This window comes from Ictidomys tridecemlineatus, chromosome 3 (assembly GCF_052094955.1).
Source record: "Ictidomys tridecemlineatus isolate mIctTri1 chromosome 3, mIctTri1.hap1, whole genome shotgun sequence".
In the NCBI taxonomy this organism is placed as follows: Eukaryota; Metazoa; Chordata; class Mammalia; order Rodentia; family Sciuridae; genus Ictidomys; species Ictidomys tridecemlineatus.
The window spans coordinates 138,604,605-138,627,348 of NC_135479.1; the positions used below are offsets into that span (position 1 = coordinate 138,604,605).

The following is a 22,744-nucleotide window of genomic DNA, read 5'->3' on the forward strand; positions in this document are numbered from 1 at the left end:
GCACAAATAGGGTTAAGGCTCTCATAATCCCCATCATTTCTCCTCTGAGCCATCTTGCATTGTCTCACACATGAGCTTTTGGGGGCCACCTCACATCCAAACCCTAACAGAACATCTCATCCTCCACTGGACTCTAGTCCCCGCCTCAACTTGTTCCTGTCTGCTAAGACTCAGTCAAAAGGGAACGCATTCCCCTAGAAAAATCCCCCTCGCTTGCCTTTCCTGGCTGCTGCCTGACTCACTGCCCAACACGGGTATTGTTTGGGGGGGACAAAGCTTTGTTTTTTCCCTCACTCAAGAACACTATATTTAGAACTGTGGAGGACACCTGTTGTTTTTTGACCACGCAGCATCTAAACAATCTATTTTAGAAGAATCCAAAATAAGTGGGAGCGCAGCCCGCCTCTTGTCACGTAGGCTGTTCAGGAGGTGGCATTCCCTCGCCACACTCAGCTAATCGCAAGCTCGTGCCTGAAAGCTGGAAGCCATCAGGAGAGCACAAAGACGGGGAGACAGCGGCACTTATATATGGTGGTGGTGGTGGCAGAGGCAAGGGTCCAGTGGGGGGCAGCAAGCCTCCTGGGGTGGTGGCACCATGTGGGCAGATGGGCTCCTGTAGTCTGAGATCAAGAGAATACTGGCCACGCACCCTGATAGGTAAGAGAATACTGGCCACGCACCCTGAAAGAGGCTCTGCGCAAGTCATCTTCCCTCCCTGGGCCTCTGCTGGAGCGAATGGCCTGAGGTGCAAAGCACTGAGGTTTCAATGCATTCTTTCTGATACTTAAGCAATGTAGCTGAAAGTGAGGTCGAAAAAGGGCCATAACAGCAAACCAACATTTCACCATCTTCAGTGTCCCCAAAGGATCACGGGGTAAGCTTGGTCTCCAGGGTGGTGCCATTCATAGGTGGCAGGGTGTTCGCCCTTATCCTCGAAGAGGACACTGGCACTCCAGCCCCTTCTTCTTCCTCTCTATGAGGGGAGTGGTTTTGTTCCACCAAGTGGCCTCCTCATTATGTGACCAAAGCCACCAGGCCAATCAATCCTGGGTTGAAACCTCTAAAATGTGAGCCCCAAATAAATCTTTCATCTTCATGGAGTTGATTCTCTCAGGTTTTTGTTTTAGTGATGGAAGGTTCGATAACGTATCGTTCTTCCAAACAGTCCTCCAAAAGTAATTCCAGATCCACACTGGGTTCCCAAACTCCAAATGGTGTTCTAAGATTGAGCCCAAGACTAAGATGAAAAGACTGGTGCTGCGATGCCCTACGGTTGCCAGGAACTCCTGTTTCCATGGCTACCTGGAAGCAGAGCCTGAAGCTGTAAGTATGGGAAGTAACAGTAAATAGTTCAAGATTCGGAGTCAGGACGATCTGGGTCCTCATCCTAGCCTGGCCTCAATGTGGGGGAACCCTGGGCCAATGGTTTTCCTTTAATGGATCTCAGTTCCCCACCCGGACAGCAAGACACTGTGTGATCGTTAACGTCCTTTCCAGTTCTAGTTTTCTGTGACTCTGAATCCTGCAGGAGCTGTGATGTCTTTGAGATCCTCCTTACTTTTTTGCTGCTTCTCTGATTTCTGTATTATAACATCACAAGTTTACAAATGGATAAGCAAAATGCTGTAAATCTATACCATGGAATGGTGTGCGGACTTAAAAAGGAATGAAGTATTGATACATGCAGCCACATAGATGGACCTTGAAACCACCAGGCCACGAGAAAGAAGCCAGCACCAAAGACCACTTAAGGTATGAATCCATTTATATAGAATGTTCAAAATAGACAAATCTATGGAGATGAAAAGTAGACTGGTGGTAGCTTAGGGCTAAGGAGGAAGTGGGGCATGGCTGTAGTGCCCACAGATTTATTTTAGATTTGATGAAAATAATTTGGAAATTGTAGTAGTGATGACATGGTTCTGTGCATATACCAAGACCTTGAAACGGATGAGCTGTGCGATATTTAAATGGGATCTCTATAAAGCTATTTAAAAAATCAGACAACAAGTTTAAGAGAAATCCAACGTGTTGTCAAACTGTGCTCCTGGCATTGGAGGAAAGCCTTGAAAATGAAATCCACGCCCCATCTGACAATTCTATGTGGTTGGTGTTTAAGTCTCTCCCTTTGTCAATTAACCAAGATTGATAGAGAGAGTCCTCAGGAGACGGTGTCTCTTTCCTGTAGTGTGTTTTTTTTTTTTTAGGTGTTAATGGAAATTCTCACCTGAAGAAGAATAACAGAACAGGGCTCTTCATACTCCAATAAACACAGGAATAACTGCGGGGAGGGGCTTGTTAAAATGCAGGGCCTGACCTGAGAGCCAGCATTTCTAACAGCCCCCCCCACCCCCCCACCCCTGCCCTGCCCATATAACTCATCTGAATCTCAATGTGATGTGAGTGAATGTGTGAGAGAATAGAAATGGTAACAGGGCAAAAAAAATATACCAGATTTCAAAGACAGTACCATAAAATGACATAATAATTTTTATATTGGTTTTATATTATAATAATAATATTTTGGATCTATTGGAGTCCATAAAAGTTAATTTTGAAAGCATGAGTTGATTTATTTAAAAAAAACTAATAGTTCCCTTCCATCCCCAATTATTTCTTCCCCCTCTTCCTTAATAATGGACTTCCAGCTGCCAAGTTGTGGTCACCTGGACCACCTGCTCCAGGACCCCTGGTAGTTAGGTGGAACCTTGTGAGACTCATTGCATGTGATATAGGGAGTTGTGCAGCTGCTGAGAACTTTCTTTGAGAGATAGCGCCTGTGTAATCTCTTCCTCCTCTGTCCTGCTGCCTAAAATGTAGGGATGTGGCCATCTTGATCATGAAATTAAGGCAAGGGATCAACAAAATGGAAATGCCACGATGGCAGAGATCTTTGTTCCCCACCACCCAAGTGCTGTAACCCTGGTATCTAGTTGGTTCTAAATAAATATTTGCTGGCTGACTGAATAAATGAATAAACCTGTGGTAGGGAGAGGATGTCAGCTGTATACACTCCACCTAGATTTTACAAGAAAAAAAAAACAAATTTCCATCTTGTTTATCAACACCTAATCCTAATCAATGCAATATCAAAAAATCCTATTACTGCTTTATGCCTAGAAAGTTCATTTCAATGTTAAATCAAGCCTCAGTGAATATAACTACATTTTAAATATAGTTGATATTCCTTATTATTCTGTGGATTCTTTCACAATCTATTTATGTGTATGTTTCAGTATGTTATTTTTCTAAAGCCAAGATATGCTTCTTACAGTATTTTCTAACTAATAATCCGAAGCACTATAGAAATTCAATCCAACTGTGTTTCTCTTAACATTCCTAGAAAATAGGTGAGTTGGCATCAAAAGTAGCATTTTGGGGCTGGGGGTGTAGCTTGGTAGTTGGTGGAGCACTTGTCTGGCATTTTCTAGGCCCTGGGTTTGATACCCAGCACCAGAAAAAGAAAAGAAAGAAAGAAAGAAAGAAAGAAAGAAAGAAAGAAAGAAAGAAAGAAAGAAAGAAAGAAAGAAAGAAAGAAAGAAAGAAAGAAAGAAAGAGGTTTTTATAAGAGAGAGATGATCTCATTTCCCTTTCTAATTAAGGGAAATTTTCCCACTTCATTCTCTGTCAAACACACCTCAGTGCTTCTAAAGTGAACAGGAATTTTACAACACAGAAGTTAGTAATGACAGATTTTTAAGCCAAAACAGATGTTTTTTTCCATATTTTTAAGAACATTTCCTTGCATTCACCTAAGTTTTCAGCTCAGCTGACCTCTGAGAAGAATTATACCTTTGCTCCCTAAATAAAGAGTTTTTTAGTTTCCACAGGAAAGAAGAAAGGACACTGATTAATTAATTAACTCTGGCATGCAAACAGGTGGGGACAGAAGCTCAGTCAACACCATGCTGAGGCACTGCCTACTGGTGTCCTATCCTCAGGAGAACAGGAGACACTGGCAGGACTCCAGTGACCTGGAGGCAAGACCAGGGCCTGGCTGGGGTTGAAGAGAGGCAAACAGAGAAGACCAGAACAAGCCTGTGTGTATCTCCATCCAACTAGGTATTTATACTTGGGACCTTTTCCTAGACAATGAGAGTCACTTACCCGTCAGCAGGATTTTTCACCGCCTCCTATAGCCTGGAGGACTTATTCTTCATACCAGACTCACAGGACAAGGGCTTTGAAATTGTAGGAGGCCAAGCAGCTGTGGGTCGTGTTGGTTGCACTAGTGGTCATGCATTCACTTGTCAGCTGATGACAGGTTCTACTGGAGGCTCCCAGGGCTGGAAGGACCTCTCCAGCCTTTGACATAGAAGAATTCTGGATAACTTAATCAAATAGCATCCTTCCTTGCCACTGTCATTCCTCCTCTGGACTGAAAGCCTCCTGTTTGTGGGTGGAGGGATGATGCAAGCACAGTACCTGGCTATTTCTGCCAAGGAAGCTTTAAAAAGAAAATATCTTATATCCGAATTCCCTTTTAGTTGGGGGGGGGTAGGGCATGCTTTAAAAAATATCCTATTGGGACTGAGGTTTAAAACTTCATTCCATAGGATACTACTTAAAAACTGCTTTATAATATCTTAAAGAGGTTTCAGTGGGGGGAGCAGGCAACAGAATTAAATATGGAAGAAATAAGAATGTACACGGAGAGGTCCATCTCTGAGGCGCAAATATATGGCAAAGGAGGCTCAGGGAGGAGGCTGGAAAAGACCAGCGGAGAAGACCATGACTAACTGGACATTGACCTATGATAAAGAGGTGCAGGTGCTGATGAGCATAAAAGCAGAATGGGACAGGACTAGATTTGCATCTTAAAACATCACTCCAATGGCACCCTAGGTAAATGGGTGGCATAGGGACCCACTGGAAGCAGCTACTGCAATAGCACAGGTGACATACCCCAACCAGGCGGGGACATGGAGAGGAAGTTACAAGGGGATGGTGGTCACTTTGTTAGCTGCTGGCCTTGAGGTATAGAGAGCAAGCCTGATACAGATGAACTTCAGCCTTCTAGCTTGGGATCTGGGGAGATGGAGAAGGCAGTGGGGTGAAGATGAGGTGGTCATCTCAGACAGAGTGGGTTTGGGATGCTGTCATAGAGTAGATGGGAGGTGTCTGCCAAAAGCTAATGTGTGAGACAACGCAGGAGGGGTGAGAGGTGAAATGATTGGGTTATGAGCGTTTTAACCTAATCAGCGCATTAATCTCCCAACAGGGATTAATTGACTGGTAACTGAAAGTAGGTGGGAAGTGGCTGGAGGAGGTGGGTCATCAGGGTTTGCCCTTGGAGGTTATATTGTATTGTGGTGAGGAGATCTCTCTCTCAGCTCTCTCCTGACCACTTTCCTCCACCACACTCTTCCACCATGATGTTCTGCCTCACCTCTAGGTCTGAGGAATGGAGTCAGCCATTTATGGACTGAAACCATGAGCCCCCAAATAAATTGTCCTCCTTAAAAATTGTTCTTGACAGGTCTTTTGGTCACAGTGGTGAAAAAGCTAACAGATGCCTACAGGAGAGTCACCTGGGCACGCTCTGCAAGGTGCCTGGTGGACAGGAGCCTGGGTTTCCAGGCTGAGGAGTATCTTTCCATTTATTCTCACAATATCCTCATTATGTGTCAAAGGCAAGAGAAAGCTGAGGCCCCGTGCCATACATTTGCGCCTCAGAGATGGAACTCTCCATGTACATTCTTATTTCTTCCATATTTAATACTGTTGCCTGCTCCCTCCACTCTAATCTCATCCTCTTTAAGAGATTATAAAGCAGTTTTTAAGTAGTATCCTGACTCTCAGCACAAAGTGGCCTTCAGTAGTAATACCATTTCCCTCCAGGTAGCATTTACCAACACATATTATGTGCTGTTCATGGACTCTCCATTTGCACCACAACCACCCTCTGAGCTGAGTATCACCTTATATCTCAAAACAGCAAACAGAACCAGACTGAGAAGGAGCCAGTTACCTGCCCATGTTTTCACAGCTGGAAAGGAGCAGAATCAGGTTCCAAACCACCTCTGTATTCTTTCAAGGAGATTACACTCAACACATGACACCTTCCCCAGACGGGGATCCAGATTGAAACTTAATGAGTACTACAGTAGTCTCGTCTGCAAAAGCATTAATTCATTTATTCAGCCATTGAATTAACATGGAACTCCTATTAAGCACAAAATATAAATGTAATTAACCTAAGATGGTATGCTGGGGGTGGGTCAGTGCTTGTGGTTTTATAAAAAAAAAAAAAGAAGAAGAAGAAGAAGTAAGGGGTTTTGTCTCCATGGAGCTCTAAAGGTACAGTTGACAAATGACAGCCTGGGGGCCAATTCTGGCCCACCATTTGTTTTTGTGAATAAAGTTTTATTGGAACACAACCACGTCCACATTTTCACACATTGTAACTGTTTTTGCATCATCCTGCCAAAGTTGAGCAGTTGCCCACTGAGACCGTTTTCCCACAAAGCTTAAGATATTTACTACCCAGCCCTTTATAGAAGAAGTGCTGAGCCCTGGCCTAGAGTCAGAACCACAGAGGCCACAGGCCACAATCAACTCTGGATTATTAGGTATAAATGAAGATGTGAGAATGCGGAGGAATGACTAGAGCCACTGGCAGGATGTCCCAGGAGGCTTTCAGAATGGGCTTTGACACCAGAACAGTCTATTAGCAGCAGATCCCAGCCCAGGGCTCATCCCCACCCCCCCCCCCCCAGGCTGCCTGCATAATAAAAGACGCCCACATGCCTGGAAAGAAACCATTTGGTTCTCTTTCTAAACCAACAGAAGTCACAGTATAACCTGGGCTTTGCCACTGCTGAGCTAAGCCAAATTACTTACCTGGGCTGTGACACCAGCCATCTCTAACTGGCCTATCCGGTTGCAAGATGCCAAGGTGAGGGGAAATACCCAGAAGGCTTTGTGAAGAAGTTCAAATGCTCTATAATCCTGGGGGTGTCAGTGGCTGATGTAGATACATAAACTGTCTTAAGGATAATCACACCTAGAATGAGCCCTGCATGCAAAATCGCCTTTGTCCCTGGCTGAGCTCACTGTTTTTCAGTCATTCTCTAATGAGATAGCTCTCTTGAAAGGAGTCATCCTTCAAGCTGGGACTGTGTGGCATCCCACCCCACGAGACTGCAGAGTATGTTCCCTGAGGTGGAGGCAGCCTGGGAGGTAGCCTGGGTTTGCACTGGGGGACTGGGCACATTTTATCTGGGCACAATTTAACCATCACAAAGGGGTCTTGCTGGCCCAGCCTGGTAAACACCGTAGTCCCTGTTCCTCACCCTTCCTCCAGGAAGCGCCTCCTTGCTCCAGCCTGGATGATGCTTTTCCGCTCACACCCTTGAACCCACATCCCCAGCCCAAGGGGGAGTTCGTGGCCCTGTCAGTGCAGCCCGCAGCACCTGGCTCGCCTTCCTCTACCCTGGGCCAAACCCTCAGACGCAGGAGAAACCAGAGCTGGCTCAGCTGGCCAGCACACAGGCTTCCTGTCCAAGTGTTTGTGGCTGGGCTTCCTGCTGACGGAAGGGCGGCCTGCAGCTCTGCTCTGACATCCCTGAGAGGTGGCTCCCAGGGCCCCAGCCGCCAAGCACATCCAGCTGGCACCCGGCAGGGTTGCCGTAGAGGCTGCACTCCATGCAGCTGTCAGTTGACATTCACAGGGACGCTGGGGTCAGGCTGCAATAGCTATAAAGGGGATCCCTTCGGGAAGAGAGGAAACTGTGAATCAGAACAGAAACACTGGAGCTCAGGCCTGTCCTGGGCAGGAGGCCAGAACGTGCCTCACATACACCCCACACCCCAGATGGACAGACCCCCCCCCCCGCCATGCTTCACTTAAGCCCACCTTTCTGGCCACCTGCAAATCTCTGCCTGTGTCTCTTCATGAGTCTCCACCAAATACCTCCTCTCTGCCACAGGGGCTCAGGTATCTGATGGCAGCCCATCCCGATTCTCAATCTCGAAGGACTTAACTTCATGGATGAGAATCAGGTCCCCTTTCATAAGTGGAAATTGGAGGATGAGAGTATTTGGTGGGCCTAAGGTTGATTTCCCCACAGTTCAAGGACCATGATATAGGAAATGGGGCTGGATGTCTGGATAGCTCCAGGGGCTCAGAGCAAGCATGATAGGCAGGCAGAAGTCATCCAGGCTGTCTGAGAAGGTAGTGAGCCTCCTATCATTGGAGGTATTCAAGGGAGATTGTCCTCATAGACTTTGAAGTGCTCGTCTGCAAACTCTGTGAGGACCAGACCTGTGCCTGTCTCCATCCACTACCACAGGACTAGAGGAGAAGGAAGGGAGGAAGGGAAGAAAAGAGAAAGGAAGGGAGTTCAACACCTTGACAATCAAACTCCTCCTTTAGGGGACAGTGTAGACAAGTGGGCTCTTGAATCCAGTTGTGTAGCTTACAGGTTACAGATGATAGGGGCCTATGGTAACAACCACAGGACAAGGCTGACCAAGCCTCCTGCAGGATGCATATTTAAAGGTACAGCCCTTATCAAGAACGCTATCTGCAAATTCCTTCATATACCTTCTTCACTTCTGCAGAACCCTGAAAAGTCCCTATTTGAAAGATGCAGAGCCTCCAGCTCAAAGATAAGTAACAAGCCCAAGCTAAGACTTACCCTGGAGACTCCTGATTCTGAGTCCAATATTCCTCAGAATATGCACTTCTGTCTGTCCCACTGACTACAGGTCTTTTGGCTCTTGTTTTGCTCTAACAAAAAAAAAAAAAAAAAAAAAAACTGGTGTTTGGTTAAACACCAGAGGCTCCCCTATCTTCAAAAAAATGTACTGGAAACAGCTCAACCTCCAAACATGATCCTCTCTTCCCCCACCCCACTCTGGGCACAGATAATATTGGGGCATAATAACTCATCAAGTAACCAACAAAGGACTTGAGACTATTTCCACAGGCAAATGGGCTCTCCAAGGGCCAATCCTTTTGGCCACCCATCAGAGGAATGCCAGGCTTTCCCTGAGTGTCACTAGGTGGGGATTAGGCAGGTCCTTTGCTTGTTCCACCTTTGATCTATGCTTCACCCTGCCCTGTCCTCTTCCAATCCCAGGTTCCTACCCCTGCAAGCTACATTTGCCAAAATGCAGTCTCCTGGTGCCAGGAGACTGAGTGGAAGAAGCAGAAACCAAGAAGCTCTCTCCTTTCCCTGGCAACACTTCTGGGGTCCCAACTTCTGCCAGGGAACTTCCCCCAGTGGCCTGGCTCTCATTGAATCCTGGAAACACCACCTCCTCTCTGGCCTTGCGGCCCAGGAATGGTAGCAGCTGCTGTCTCCAGGCTGCCTTCCCCCAGGATGCCCTTCCATCTCTTCCAGAACTTTAGAACCAGTTTTTCTCTATCAAGTTTTCTGGAATGGGTTGTTTTCTGCCTGGATTCCACCCATGTCCCCCCAAGCCAGTGTGAGTGGAGCCTTAGCCCAGAAAAGGCCAAACTGACGGAGGTAAGGGCAGTTCTATCTTGATCACCTAATGGAGGATCCAAGAGGCAGGGCAGGCCAGGGGCACAGAGAAGCTCAGGTCTGTGTTTGCCAGTATGATGAGGCAACCTAGGTCCACTCAGCTCTGCATGGGAACCAGGGGCCTGGAGTCTATCCCAGCTGTCCCTCCGCAGGCCCCTTCCCTCCCTTCTCACGCCTGGCTGCACACGGCCCTCGCCAGCCGTGACATCCTTTGAGGCTGTGACACAGAGTCAGTGTTTCTCATGTACACGGTCCAGACGGTGTGACTCAGCCTCTTGGGGCTCTGAGCAGGCCGAACTTCCAGGTTCATGTCACCTCCATCAAGGCAAAAGAGGAAGGCTCCTTCAGCAAAGGAAGCAGGTGGCTGCCCTCCTACTCCCCAGACCTGGGGCATCTGGGACACAGAGGAGTAAATCTTAGGCTGTCCCCCACTTGTAAGGCACTTCACCCTGGCTGTCAGAGTCAGCCTGAGGCCTTTAACAGTCTTGCCCAGGCAAGGCCCTGAAGGAAGGTTGTGTTCTCTGAAAATGCAGGGACTCTATGGGGAAAGGAAGAAAGCGGACCTCGGCTCCAGGCTACATGGTACCCCCAGGGGCTCATCACTGAGCTAAGCTGTCACATGCTTTATGTCCTTTCATCAATCAACAGTGGGGAAGAGACCCCGCCCCCCAAATGCAAAGGGCCCCATTCAGCACACCTATATTAGGTACTAGGGATTCTGCAGAGATGAGTTAATTATGATCCCTGCCTTCCAGGAAAGCCAAGAACTTGAAGTCCAGAATCAGCCAGACCTGCCTGGACCAGAATCCAACAACTAGTATGTAGCTGACCTTGGATACATAACTCTTAACTCCTGAGCTCAGTTTTCTCATCTATGAAATGGACATGGTAATTATCTCATCTCATTGAGTTGTTGGAGAATTCACGTAGGTAACCAGCATGGCACAATGCCCAGCACTTCAATATGTGTTGACTTTTCAAAAAAAGTAATAAATCCAGGATTCACGCATGCTTTATGGCGGCTACCAGGGGTGGGAAGGGAGGAAGGCTGCTTCTGTTACCGTGAGTACATCACAAGTCTTGTGACCCCAGAATAGGATAAAATGCGCTCTTTCTTTCCCGTTTTGGAAGTCTCCTGCAACCTGACCTCTGAGGCATCCCACACGCCCTCAGTCCCCGTGACAGCCCCTGTGGCCACCCCTCAGAGTCTCCGGATGTGCCTCTGAGGTCCAAGGTTTGGAGAGTTTCCGGGACTGGCCGGGTCACCCTGCCGCTCAGCAGTGTCTGGCAGCCCCACCCTTCCTGGCAGCCAAGCCGCCTCCTCGGCCCTCTGAAAGTCTGCCAGCGCCGAGGAGGGAGTGCTGGGCAGAGGGAGCAGCGAGGTCCTGCTCGGGTGGGGGAGGGCGGGCCGAAGGGTGGGGGCACGGAAAGGCCCATTGCCCCTCCCGCTCCCCAGTGCCACGCGGGCTCTGTCTCTGAAAGTACCGACTGCTCCCCCTAGCGGGGAAAGCATGCTGCGCCATGCCCTTAGGTTGCCCTCTCTCCGGGGCCTGGACAGATGTGGCGCCTTCCCCAGACCTACAGCACGTCGCCTTTTTTCAACTGTTTTTCAGGCCCTTTGGATTCCAATTCCCACAACAATTTGGTGATTTTTTTAAATGGGACACGTTTTGGTTCCCATTTCACAGATGAGCACATTGAGTCAACCTCAGGCCATTTGTCTGCTGCAGAGCTGGGACTGGAAACCAGATGTTTTCCTTCTGTTTCACATAAGCATTATTGAGTGCATCATATTCAAAACTGGCAGGAAAAAATAAAAAAGTGACCACCTTCTCACTCACTGCCCACGCTTTTTCACCCCCGCCCTGCACCACTAACATGTCACCATCTTAGGAGTAAGACTGGTTCTCCTCTCTGCCCTCCACCACCAGAACCTAAGTGCCCCCGCAGGATAGCCTGATGAAAAGAGTGACTGACAGAGAGATCAGCCTCCTTTCTCTTACTCCTCACCTCTCAGTTCAGCCTTCCCTTCCAACAGCCGGCCTGACCCCACAGTCTCCAGGAGAAGGCTGCCTTTTGCTCATTGTGGTGGGGCCCAAGGTTCAAAAGGCCTCCCTCTGGAGCCACCTTCGCCCCACATACACACGCGTGCACACACACACACACACACACACACACACACACACACACACACTGCCCAGGGCAGTTCAAACGCTGGGGTGGGGGGGGGGGCAGAGGGAGCGGCTCCAGCCCTGTCAATGAAAGCCGCAGCAGCCTGCAGGCTGTTCCCTGGAGAGTGGGCTCAGGCCCCTCCTGTCACCCCTGCCCTGGCAGAGACAGATTGGAGAGAGGCCATTTTGAGCTACTCACTTATCAAGGCGGGGAGGTGACCCTTGCCCTGTCTTCTTCCCTGAAAACAAAGTCCTTCCTTTGAGCTCTCCAGAGATTGGCCTCCAGTACTGAATGCAACCACATGCGCCCCTGGGGGATCCTGGGTGGGGGACATCCCCTGGAGGCCTGGCCTGGGGACCCTGGCTTGGAGGCTTTCCCAGACCTTTGGAGGCCAGAGGAGGAAGCAGGCCTGCCGCCTGCCACCCACAGCCCGGATCCTGTCATGGGACAGAGCTGGGCCGGAGCTCAAGGACAGAACAGGCAGACAGAGAGCTGTGTTTCCTGGGAAGGCAGCCAGTCCTTGTGCCCTCAGGCTTCCGGGCACTGAAGAGAGCGGCAGGACAGGCACCCGCTGTCATCAGCCCCCTCCAGGCCCTGGCTGGGTGGGCACACCCTGTCTCTGCTCTCCGTGACAGAGAACTACAGCAGGAGGGGACCAAAAACACTCAGCTTCTTCCTCTGCCCACTCCCTCATGAACCAGACAGTGCTACGTGAGGGGGGCACAGGGCATGACCCCAGACCTCGGGGCCATCCACCATGTGCCCAAGAGTACACAGAGTACAAGTCTCAGGTTTTGTATTTGAAGTGTGTCCCATCTCCCCTGCTCGGCCAAGCTGAGGGCTTGGGACAGGCATATGACTTGGCCTCAAAAACACTGGACTCTAGTTCCTGGGTAGTGTTGCCACCTACCTGTGGGCTCATGGTATGCCATCCCTCCCCCTTAGTCTCAGTGTCTTAGAGAGTCTTGTCGACCTGGTTTAACACTTCACTTTTCCATTTTAGGGGGAAACAAAGGTAGACATGAAGATTGGGGAGGGGGGGAGCTGCTGTTGGCAGTGGGCTCTCAAAGCACTCACACAGAGGCCCCCCAGGAGGGCTCATTCCAGCCTCCTGTGGTTGCCAGAGCAGGTATTGCCCACCTCTAGACAGAGGGGTGGTGCCCAAGTATCAGGAAGTAAAGGAGACTTGGGAAGAATGGAGGAGGGGGTAGAAACCCAGTCCCAGGAAAAGCAGTCAAGGAACACAGGCCGCTCAACCCAGCAGTCACTGAGAGGGGCCTGGGTTGTGTCTGACCCCAGAGGGCATGACAAAGGTCCTAGAGTGACCTTCTGTAGATGACAGGTTCTGATTGCTTCAAGAAAGAACTCTCAGCCAGGCCCAATGGCACACGACTATAATCCCAGCCCTCAGGAGGCTGAGGCTGGAGGATCGCAAGTTCAAAATCAGCCTCAGCAACTTAGAGAGGCCCTAAGCAACTTAGCAAGCCTCTGTCTCAAAATTGAAAGTATAAAAAGGGGCTGGGGATGTGGCTCAGTGGTTAAGCACCCCTGGGTTCAATCCCTAGTACCAAAAAAAAAAAAAAAAAAAAAAAAACTTTCTAGAAGCTGAGCTTTCCAGCAGAGACTAGACTGCTTTCATGGCTCCACAGTCCTGGTCAACAGGCGTGTTTGTCTGGACCAACTTGCATGGAGGTGGGGAGGGGATTTTATAAAGGGGATAGTGAGTCAAGGGCATTAGAGGATCCTCCCCGTGTCCTGGGACTGCAGGCTTCTCCATTCGCCACAGGACGCAAGGCCATTCCTGGTATTAATTAGCAAGCGCTGCCTAGACGGTTATTCAGAACATGAGCCTTGGCCCAGCACACTACTGCACCGCCCGAAGGCTACACATCTTGTACATATTACCCCCACGGAGGAGGGGCCGGTTGTCTATCAGGACAGGCAATTTAATGGGTTATAAATGGTTCTGTTCCCACATAACCTTCTGTTCCGCACAAAAAGTGTCTCTCTCTCTCTCCCCTCACTGTGGAAATGGAGGCCACTTAGGTGCCTCACACTTATTGCCACAAAGCATGTGGCCTCCCCAGTGCCAGGAAAAACAAGTCTGCGCATGCAAAGAACCCACCCTGAAACGTGGCGGGCCAACTCTTCAGGGCTGGGTGGTCCCCTAGTTGCCACACACGAGTTTGGTGCATGGCATTCACCTGCCAAAATCCACACGCGGGTCACCCTGAGTCAGGGGAGTGGGGGAAGGTGCTGGGTCTAGGCCCATTTCTAAGGAGGCGGCTGGTGAGTCCTGCGGCTGGGACCCCGTGGTTGCTCTCGTGGAGTTTCCTATCAGTTCAACCACCCTATCAGCCTGGAACCAGGCCAGCAGACAGCCAGCTGCAGACCAGCTGTTGGTGTGAGGAAAACCAGCAACCTACAGTCATGACGGCTGAAAAGCAGTCTTCACTTAGAGGAGACCCCGTGCAGGCCCCAGAAAGGTGCAGCCCTGCATGGAAGCACACGGGGTTCCTTTTGGCAAATGAATATTGAGGCACAGGTTCTGTTTTATCTTGTTTTCAGGCGGGCTGCAAGGGCTGGGCATGAAAATGGCAAAACTTTTCCGGGTCCGAGGGTGGTCAGGCATCACCCTACAGGGAAGCAGAGAATCAGAGAGGAACTAGAGTCCCAGAGGGGGCCAGCATCTTACAGAGGCCAGTCTCACAGTAAGGCAGTGGTAGACCCAGGTCCACAGCTGCCTCTCCTCTAAGCTGCAGGTCTCTTCCTACCAAACCCTGCTCCAAGGAATTGCAGGTTTAAGGAGGTGGACACAAATAATCTGGCACCTGTTGCCTCTGGGAAACACCTCATGTGGCCTTCGCCCTCCCTTGCTCTCCCAATGACATGGGACTCAGCAAATTTGCTCCTTGGGGCAGGAAAAGGCAAGATTGCACACGTTGTCCCTCCACCTGTCCCGCCACCTGGCTCTTCTCATCTTTTCAACCAGCTCCAGGGAGTCATCCTGGCCCCAGCTCCGAGACATCTCCTCCAGGAGGCCCTCCCTGCTGGTGAACTCATGACTCAGCCACTGCTTTGGGTCACTTCTCTGCAGAGCACTATGGGATGCGCTACTGTTGGTTTCATATGTGTGTTTCATCTGTCTCCTTCCACTAAGACATAAGTGCCAGGAAAGCAGACTCTGGTGAGGACTAAAAAATATGACAGAATGACCCAAAATGCCATTTGCATTTTTAATTGCAAACAGCCCAGAGTTGGTGAGCATGCTGAATATTTCTGGAGATATCGTTAAACCTAACATTTACATGAGGTTCTCCTTTTCAGATAACTCCTTCTGCTCCTACTGGCAAAGCTGACGGGGAAAGGAGGACAAAGTATTCTCCAGGTCCCTGAAAGGGTAAATAGGATTTCCTGAGCTTTGTTTTCCTTCTCACTTGCAGAAGGGGAGCTAGGGAGATGGGTGACAGCCTGGATTCCCCCTACCCGCCCCTCCCATAATTGCTTCCTGCCCCTCTTCCTCTCTCACCCTGAGTGTCTATCATTCTCTGCTTGTGACAAACTGCTTTTCACCTTTGAAAGCTGAGAATGATGGCATCTCAAGCAGCTAGGAAGTTCTTTTTGCAGGGGGATGTTTAGGGGCAGAAAACTATTGATCACTCTCTTCAGAACTAGCTAGCAGCACTGAAATTCAGTGCATTGAGCATTTATGGACAATTTGTGGGCCGAGTCCTGTGCCAGATGTCCTGGCAATGTGGGGGATGGGTCCTATCTTTCAGGGGCTCTTAGGCCATTTTGACTCAAGAGATATTTGATGAAGACTTATTAAGTGCTAAATACTGGGAGACTTACGATGAATGAAGACTAGACCTGACCATAAGCAGTGGTCATGTGGAGAAGGATAAATTACCAACAATCTCAATCTTCTGTCCTATGTCCCATGAAAGAAGAAGAGCAGGTGAGAGGGAAGCGTAGCAAGGATGCTATATGTGCAGACGTGGAGGCTCAGCTTTAAGGGAGAGGGAGGGAGTGGCCCCGGCCACATGCCTGGTGAGTAGGGGCATAGTCTGATGGAATGTTCTCCTGGCAGAGGGACAGTGGGTGCACAGGTAGGCATGAGCTGGCTGGTCGACAGTCTGCAGGGAGGCTGAGGAGGCAGGAGAGGAAGGGGAAGTCAGGAGAGACGGGGTATAGAAGCAGGCTGGGAAAGCAAGGTGGACAGAAATGAGGCAGAGTGTTGGCAGAATGGAGATCAGCCTGTTGCAGCAAGTACCAGGGAATGTGTAAGGGACAATGACAGATGAGGACAGATAGCCAAAGAGTTCTGACCTGATCCTGTGAGCCCTGGAGAATCCAGGGAAACTGGGACTGAAGCTGGGAACGTGGCAGAGATAGTTGATTGGTTCTGACAGGACGGCGGGGGAGGCGCAGTTGGAGAAACCAAAATGATAACAACAAGCTCTTTCCATTCCTCCCTCCCTGCCACAGGAAGCCCCCATTTCAAATCCCCTCTCCAGGCCAGGTGTGGTGGCGCATGCCTGTAATCCCAGCGGCTTGGGAGACTGAGATAGGAGGATGACAAGTTCAAAGCCAGCCTCAGCAACCTAGCAAGATCCTGTCTCAAAAAAATTTAAAAAGGGGTTGGAGATGTGGCTCAGTGGTTAAGTGCCTCTGGATTCAATCCCTGGCACCCCCAACCCTTAAAAAATATTCCCCTCTCCAACCCATGCCCAGATCCTGTCCTCCAGCCCCTAGCTTCACAGCTCCCCTGGAGATAGATGCTGCCAGAAGAAAAGGCTACCGTGCTCAGCTGTGAGAGGGGAGGGAGGGTGAGGTGTCTCCACCACTGCCTCTGCCTGAGCACAGCCCAGGATGAACCCTCATCCTTTACTCCAAATCCCAGCATCTGATTAACTAGAGTAAAGAGATCTTCCCTGAGAAATGTCCACCTTGACTCACTTCAGAAAGCCCAGGAGGGAGGGCACCCAAGGTCACTGGGAGGCACAGCTGATCATGAAATAATTTTTCCCTTTAAGAAAACTCACCTCTGCCCCCACTTCAGTCAGCTGACTGACACACCTTTCGTCCATGGGTACACTAGAGGGGCCTGGCCTGGCTTGGCAGGGTGACCAGCCTGAGAGAAGGAGCACAGGGTAAAGGAGCCAGGCCAGACTCTGCCTCTGGGTGAATCCTCTCCCTCTCTGGGCCTCGGTTTTCCATTCTGTAAAATAGGAGGGTCCACTCTAAGGCACCTATTGTCACTGACCTTTCCCAGCCACTTGCCTTCCACCCCTGCTCTGCAGCCTGGCCTCTCCACCAACCCCATCTGCCTCTGTCTTCACAGGGAACAGGGTCAGTGCACCCAGCAGCCATGTGCTCATCACCCCTTCCCTCAGCCTCCCCATCCTCAGTGCCTCCCGCTGGCCCAGGTAAGGTTTCGGTGACTGCCAGTAGCTGTCAACGTTGGCTGCCTGGCAAGAGTTTTCGCCAACTCCACCCCCTCCTCCCTTTCTCTCTGGGCCTTGGACCGCTTTCAGGACTTCCTGACTGGGCTGCATGCCCACTGCCAAGGTCCCCATACACCCTCTGCAACCTGAAGAAGGCACCAAAGGCCCGAGCCAGCCGCTCAGCGCCCCCTCCACCATCCACAGGCAGCCAGGAGCACAGCCTGGGCCTCCATGTGTCCCTGGAGAGCAGACAGAGGGGCAAGAGGCTGCTTCAAAGGGCTTTGCTTTTGTTTCTAGGGACATCTGGGGACAACCTGGGCTGGGAAACAGGTGAGAAAGGCAGGAAAGGAGGGATGGGAAAGAAGATAGCTGGGCAGAGAAAGATGGAGGACTAAAGCCAGCAAATACCCACCGCCTCTGCAGTAGGCGGGAAAGCAAGAGGGGGTGGCACCAACCCCCAGGTCCTCCCCAACAGAGCCCCAGCCTCCTCCTGCTCCCACTCCCAGCCCTACGTGGGGGGTGGGGGTCACCGTGGTCTCTAGCTGAGTCTCCAAATGGAACGCCCAGCTGGGGCTTGCTTTCCCTCCTCCTCCTCTCCCCAGAGGGAAGAGCAGGAGAAGCAGCCCAGCCCCGGGAAGCCAGGCCCTGGGGCTTCCTCGCCCCCTGACCCCACACGGATGGAAGGAGCCTGTCTAACACACAGTGGGGTCTGGAGGGCGCAGGGCGGTTGGCCCCTGGAGGAGGCCTTGGCTCCAGGCCCAGCAGTGCTGGCAGCCGCTCTTCTTGGCTCCGACAGACTCCCTTGGAAACAAACCTCTGCTACTCACTTCTTTCCTCCAGTTGGCTGACAAGGAGTCAAAGTGTTGGCTCGAATTCTTTCCCCCCACCCCTTCCTTTTAACCTCTCCCTCTCCATTTTATTTTTTCTGGAAAAAAAAAATTTTTGGTGAATTCTGGTGCAAGGCTCCTTTATTCCTTACAGATTATTTTAGTCCATGGTGATGGTTGGTGTTGGCACGCCCTCAGCTCTAGGTGAAAGGCTGACACACACCCTCACACAGACTCACATTGTGCACAAGGCAGGTGTGATCCCCCCCAAAATCCCAGGAGCACTCTGGTTCAGAGAAGGAAAGAACCTGACCTGCGCCACACAGCAAGTCAGATAAGGACCCAAGTACTAGGTTCTGCCAAAGAAGCCAGAAGGTTTCTGGGAGGCCCCAGCAGCACACAGGGCAGGAGGCCCACCTCCTGCAGCCGGGTTTCCCTCTGACCTTTGCAATCTCACAGGCTCTCTGTGCAGCTGACGTCATAATCAGAGCTAAGGAAACTGCCATGCCTCCCTTGGTCCCCAGAGGGACCAAAACTTACCCCTGTCCCACAAGAGGGAAAGGTAGTGCCTGGACTCAGGCACTCCACAAGCTGTTTAAAAATGGCAGCAACCTTCCCAGTAGATGTTACCCCCTTTCATACGACAAAGAAAGTGAGCCCAGGAAGACCAAGTCATTGCCTAGGCAACATGGAAAGAAACAGAGTCAGGATTCAAACTCAGGTCTTTTTGACTCCAAAGCCCATGCTGCCTCTCCTGCCCTGGCTGCCACCTGCTGAGACCTGCTGAGACAACATCCCTCACCCCGCCCCTGTGCAGACCTTCCCTTGTGGAGGGAGAAGTCACGGTCCTCAGAGGCACAGGGCAAACTTCTTCTTCAACTCTCCTCCTCTTTGACAGTCCAGGAGCCCATTCCCACCATGAGTGGACGCATTGCCTGAGCTCCAGGGTCTTTCAGAGGCTCAGCCATGCTTGGCATCTAACGTTCCTGGAATAAATAGGAATAGCCCATTCTATGCAACCCTAAAAAATCCCTCATGAGTCTCTTCTCCATGCTTCACATGGGGCTAGGTGCCAAGGCAAACTTAAACTGTCCATGGTCCTGGCCTCGTGGGGCTTCTCACAGGAAATAACGGACATCAGAGTGACATATTCTGGCCTCCTGTAGCTTGAGGTAACAATGGGTCATGGAAAGATGGAGAGGTTACAGTCACATCAGCCCCTCATAGGCAGGCACAGGGGACCCTGATCTAGAGTCCCTCAAGGGAATCCTCTTTAAAGCACAGTTGACAGTGGATTTCCTCTAAGCCCCCGTCTACACTGGGCCATGAGCTTCAACACTGAGGACCATTATGGGGCTGGAATAGGAAATACACAGCCTCTTCTTCTTTGAGACCCAGGAGGAGGTGACAGGCTTGAGGAACCCTCGTGCTGAGGCAGAAGGATCCTCTGAGTAACTTCAATTTCTCACTCATTCAGTAAGTGCCTAATATGTGTCATTCACCATGGAAGAGCTGGGACGGGATTAGTAAGTCAAAGTCCCAGGCTCTGGGGGGCTTCTAGGTCACTTGGGCAGGCAGACTGTCTCTGGTGTAAAATGAAGTTAAGAGGCAAGAAAAAGACAGACTCGTGCTATAGGGGCTGGTGGAGCAGCCACTTCCCCTTAGGGACCCCAGGGAAAGTCACATGGAGGTGACACTGAGAAGCGGCTTGGAGGATGGGAAAATTCTGACCAAGCGAGGCAGCAGGAGAAGGGCAGAGAAGATGTGGTCCAAACCCCGACCCTGCCATGCTCCATCTGGCAAACTTGCTGAGTTCCTCTGGAGTTATTTCCTCCTCTTTGGAACGGGGAAAAATAATTCTCTGATTCTGAGAAATACCTTCTTGAACAGTCCTCTCACACCCACCTCTAAGATCACTTCCTGTCTCCTCAGCCACTCCTCCCCCAGACGCATCCTTTTGAAAACTAAAGAATCACAAAAGGGAAATGAAACAGAACGTAAGTGCTGGGACTGTCGATCCGGGCATCTGACATTTTACCAATAGGGAAACTGAGGCCCAGAGACACAACTTGACTTGTCCAGTGTCACCCAGCCAGTGAATGGCAGAGCCAGGACTAGAAGTTTATTTCTAATCACAGCCTTGCCCTCACATCTGCCATAATCATATCTTAATGTCCTCTTTGGGGGGAAGCGACCTTTGCCCTCCTGCCCCCATCCTGAAACTCCAGGACCCATCAGGCCCTGGATCTCCCCTCTCCTTCATGGCAGCTTCCGGCATCCCCCCTGCTCTGCCACCGTGTGTCTGAGTCAGGATCCGTGGACCCAGCCCCCCACTGTGGATGTTAGCACTGAGCTGATAGAACAGTGCCAGTCCCTGGACCAAAGGCTCCAGAACCTCGTCTTGACCTTGTCTCATTCATGGTCATGATGCTGAGATGAAGCAGAGGAACAAAACTCAGCACCTGTCCCCAAGGCAGTATCCCTCCTTCAGGGCCTGCATGGAGCCTCAGACAGATGAGGCCTGCCAAGAGCAACTGGACTCAGGGCAACTGACCAGCAGGCAAGGACACTGTGTCGGTGATGGGAAACACCAGGGGTAGGTCAATGTGAGCTGCAAACAATAATCAATCTCTTCTTGACAGACACCTCAAAAGACCCAAAATGTCAGCTTGGAAGCCGTCACACCTGTGACTGCAGGCAACATCCATGATGCTCAGGGTGGTATTTCCAGGCTGAAGCTGAGGCTGAGGCTGGCTGTCACATCGGGACAGCTGTGGGGGCTGGGGCTCACGCCTGTGCCTGTGTGTCAAACTTATCACCCACTCTGCAGGCCTTGTTTAGATTCCGATTACATCTCCCACTGTGCATCCGCCCTGGAATCTCTACTGTTGGGCTGTTTCTCCAGGGGGCTAGCAGTTTGGGAAGTGCCTTGGGGAGAATCCAGGCATCCTGGACCTAAAGCAAAGCTACCAAACCAGGAGCTGGCTGCTGCTCAACTACCAGCCCCAGCCGCACTGGGAGGGAGGGCACTCACTAGGGTGTGAAAGTAAACAGGCTCTGCAGACATTACAGCCCACAGCACTTCCTAAGACCTCTCCAGCCCACCCCACCCCCTCTTAAATTGACTGATGTTTCTGTGTGGTTGGATTTCATAGGACTTGGGTCTGGAGCCTTTCTTTGTTCTTTCCTTGCAGAGAAATGGACCAAGCCACAAACAGTAGGGGTCAAGCCACTAATGGGAGAGAGGAGGTCAAGTTCAGGGTGGGACCTAGTTGGTACTGAGAGACCCTCCCACACACCACACACACACACACTGCAGCAAATATCACAGAACCTTAAAGCTGAAAAGTCCTCCCCAGACCGTCGTCTCAGAACCTTCATCCTATAGCTGGGACCACAAAGGCTGGGTTGGGAACCTGTCCAGGATCCCAAAAAGGGAGGGACATTGTCAGGCAGGTCAGGAATGGTTTCTTCTACCTTGGGGGAAGCAGTGAATCAGAAGCCTGGGGATTGGCCCCCACAAGTAGAGTGGGAGGGTGCAGGAAGAGGAGCTATGGGAGGCTGGACCTCAAAGTCCTCGCGTGGTCAGGATGTAGAACCCCCCCTAGCATGATCCCTCCCTCCGATACAGCACACAGGAGAACAACTCTTAGAGGTCAATAGTAAATTTCGAGCCCTCATTTTAACCCGTAATTGTTAGTTCCTCCCTCTGTTTCAGACAGGAAGCTGAAAGGACCCACGAAAAAGAGATGCTGGCATTCTCCAACCTCCCTCCCGTTGCTACAAGTAACAAGTGACAATGGGAAGAGGAAAAGGCCTAGAGAAGACTGAGGTAGAATAAAGGCCTGGTCCAGCTGAGGGCTTCACTCAGGAACCCAGGCTGCTTTTGTCAGTCTCAAAAGCTACTAAAAACCAAGCCAACCAAGAAGTTTCTAGGAGCTCTAAATTATAAATAATGGGAGACAGCAGAGGCATTGTTTCCAAATTTTAATGAGTACTAGCATTCTCTGGAAAGCTTGTTAAAAATGCAGATTCCCAAGCCCTTCTCAGATTCAGGGCTGGGTGAGGGCCTGGTCACTGCATTCTGAGAAGCCCAGCCCACACTGTGGACACGGTGGAATAGTACTCAATATGACATCCCAGGACAGGCACTGAGGACATAAAATTGTCATGAACAATGACATAGGAAGGCCCTCATCAGCACCAAGACTGTGCAGCCTCCAGGTCTGAAGGCAGCAGAGGCACCTCCTCTGCAGGACGAGGAGCAAGAAGAGGCTGGGGAACAGCAAGACTCCAGTCCCAGCAGGCAGCTGTATTCCAACCAGTGAACCAGGGCTGGGTGGGAGAGGGGCTGGGCAGAGCCAAGGGGTCACAGAACTGGGGCAGCTGGGCAAAGGGGTGACTGAGAGAACTGGAGGGGGTCTGGGAGACTGCCAGACACTGTGGGCCCTGAGTTCCCAACTGCACACAGAGGGCCCTGGGGCACCGCAGATGCTAGATGAGGGAAGAAGGAACAGGAGGTGGGCTGCACCATCACAGCTGTGCAGAGAACACTAAGAAAGAGAACTGGGAGAGGTGTCAGTAGCTGCGATTCACCATCATCAGGTTCCTTTCTTTCCATAAACTTTGCTTAAGTTCATAATAAAAAAAAAATTAAAAAAAAAAGCAAACACAGGCGAATTACACTTACTTCATATAGTCATTTCTGGGTGGTAAGTTCAGTATGAAATTTGAAATTCTTACACATGGGTTGAACTCCTCATGTGAGCCAAAACACAAACCCTGAGAAGTGGGGCGGGTGGGG

The 22,744-nt window shown here is 50.6% G+C and overlaps 3 long non-coding RNA genes across 12 annotated transcripts in view; 2 read left to right on the forward strand and 1 right to left on the reverse strand.

Moving 5' to 3' along the window:
- LOC110599486 (uncharacterized) overlaps positions 1–22,744 on the reverse strand; it is a 131,795-nt gene that overhangs the window by 75,779 nt on the left and 33,272 nt on the right. For 2 of the 10 annotated variants that reach the window (XR_013436781.1, XR_013436785.1), the window contains exon 1: positions 11,865–12,157. The exons of 2 other annotated variants lie outside the window; for them this stretch is intronic. This is a non-coding gene — a long non-coding RNA (uncharacterized LOC110599486). Of the gene's footprint in view, positions 1–8,642; positions 8,735–11,864; positions 12,163–22,744 lie in introns of those variants that run through there. 6 more of the 10 variants (XR_013436782.1, XR_013436786.1, XR_013436787.1 and 3 more) reach the window with 6 other exon arrangements.
- On the forward strand, positions 1,321–11,682 carry LOC120884456 (uncharacterized). Its single transcript, XR_005726895.2, has 3 exons — positions 1,321–1,752; positions 3,880–4,062; positions 10,250–11,682. It is a non-coding gene; the product is annotated as an uncharacterized LOC120884456 (long non-coding RNA).
- Positions 14,963–18,019, forward strand: LOC144376365 (uncharacterized). The gene is made up of 3 exons (XR_013436791.1): positions 14,963–15,066; positions 17,011–17,095; positions 17,204–18,019. It is a non-coding gene; the product is annotated as an uncharacterized LOC144376365 (long non-coding RNA).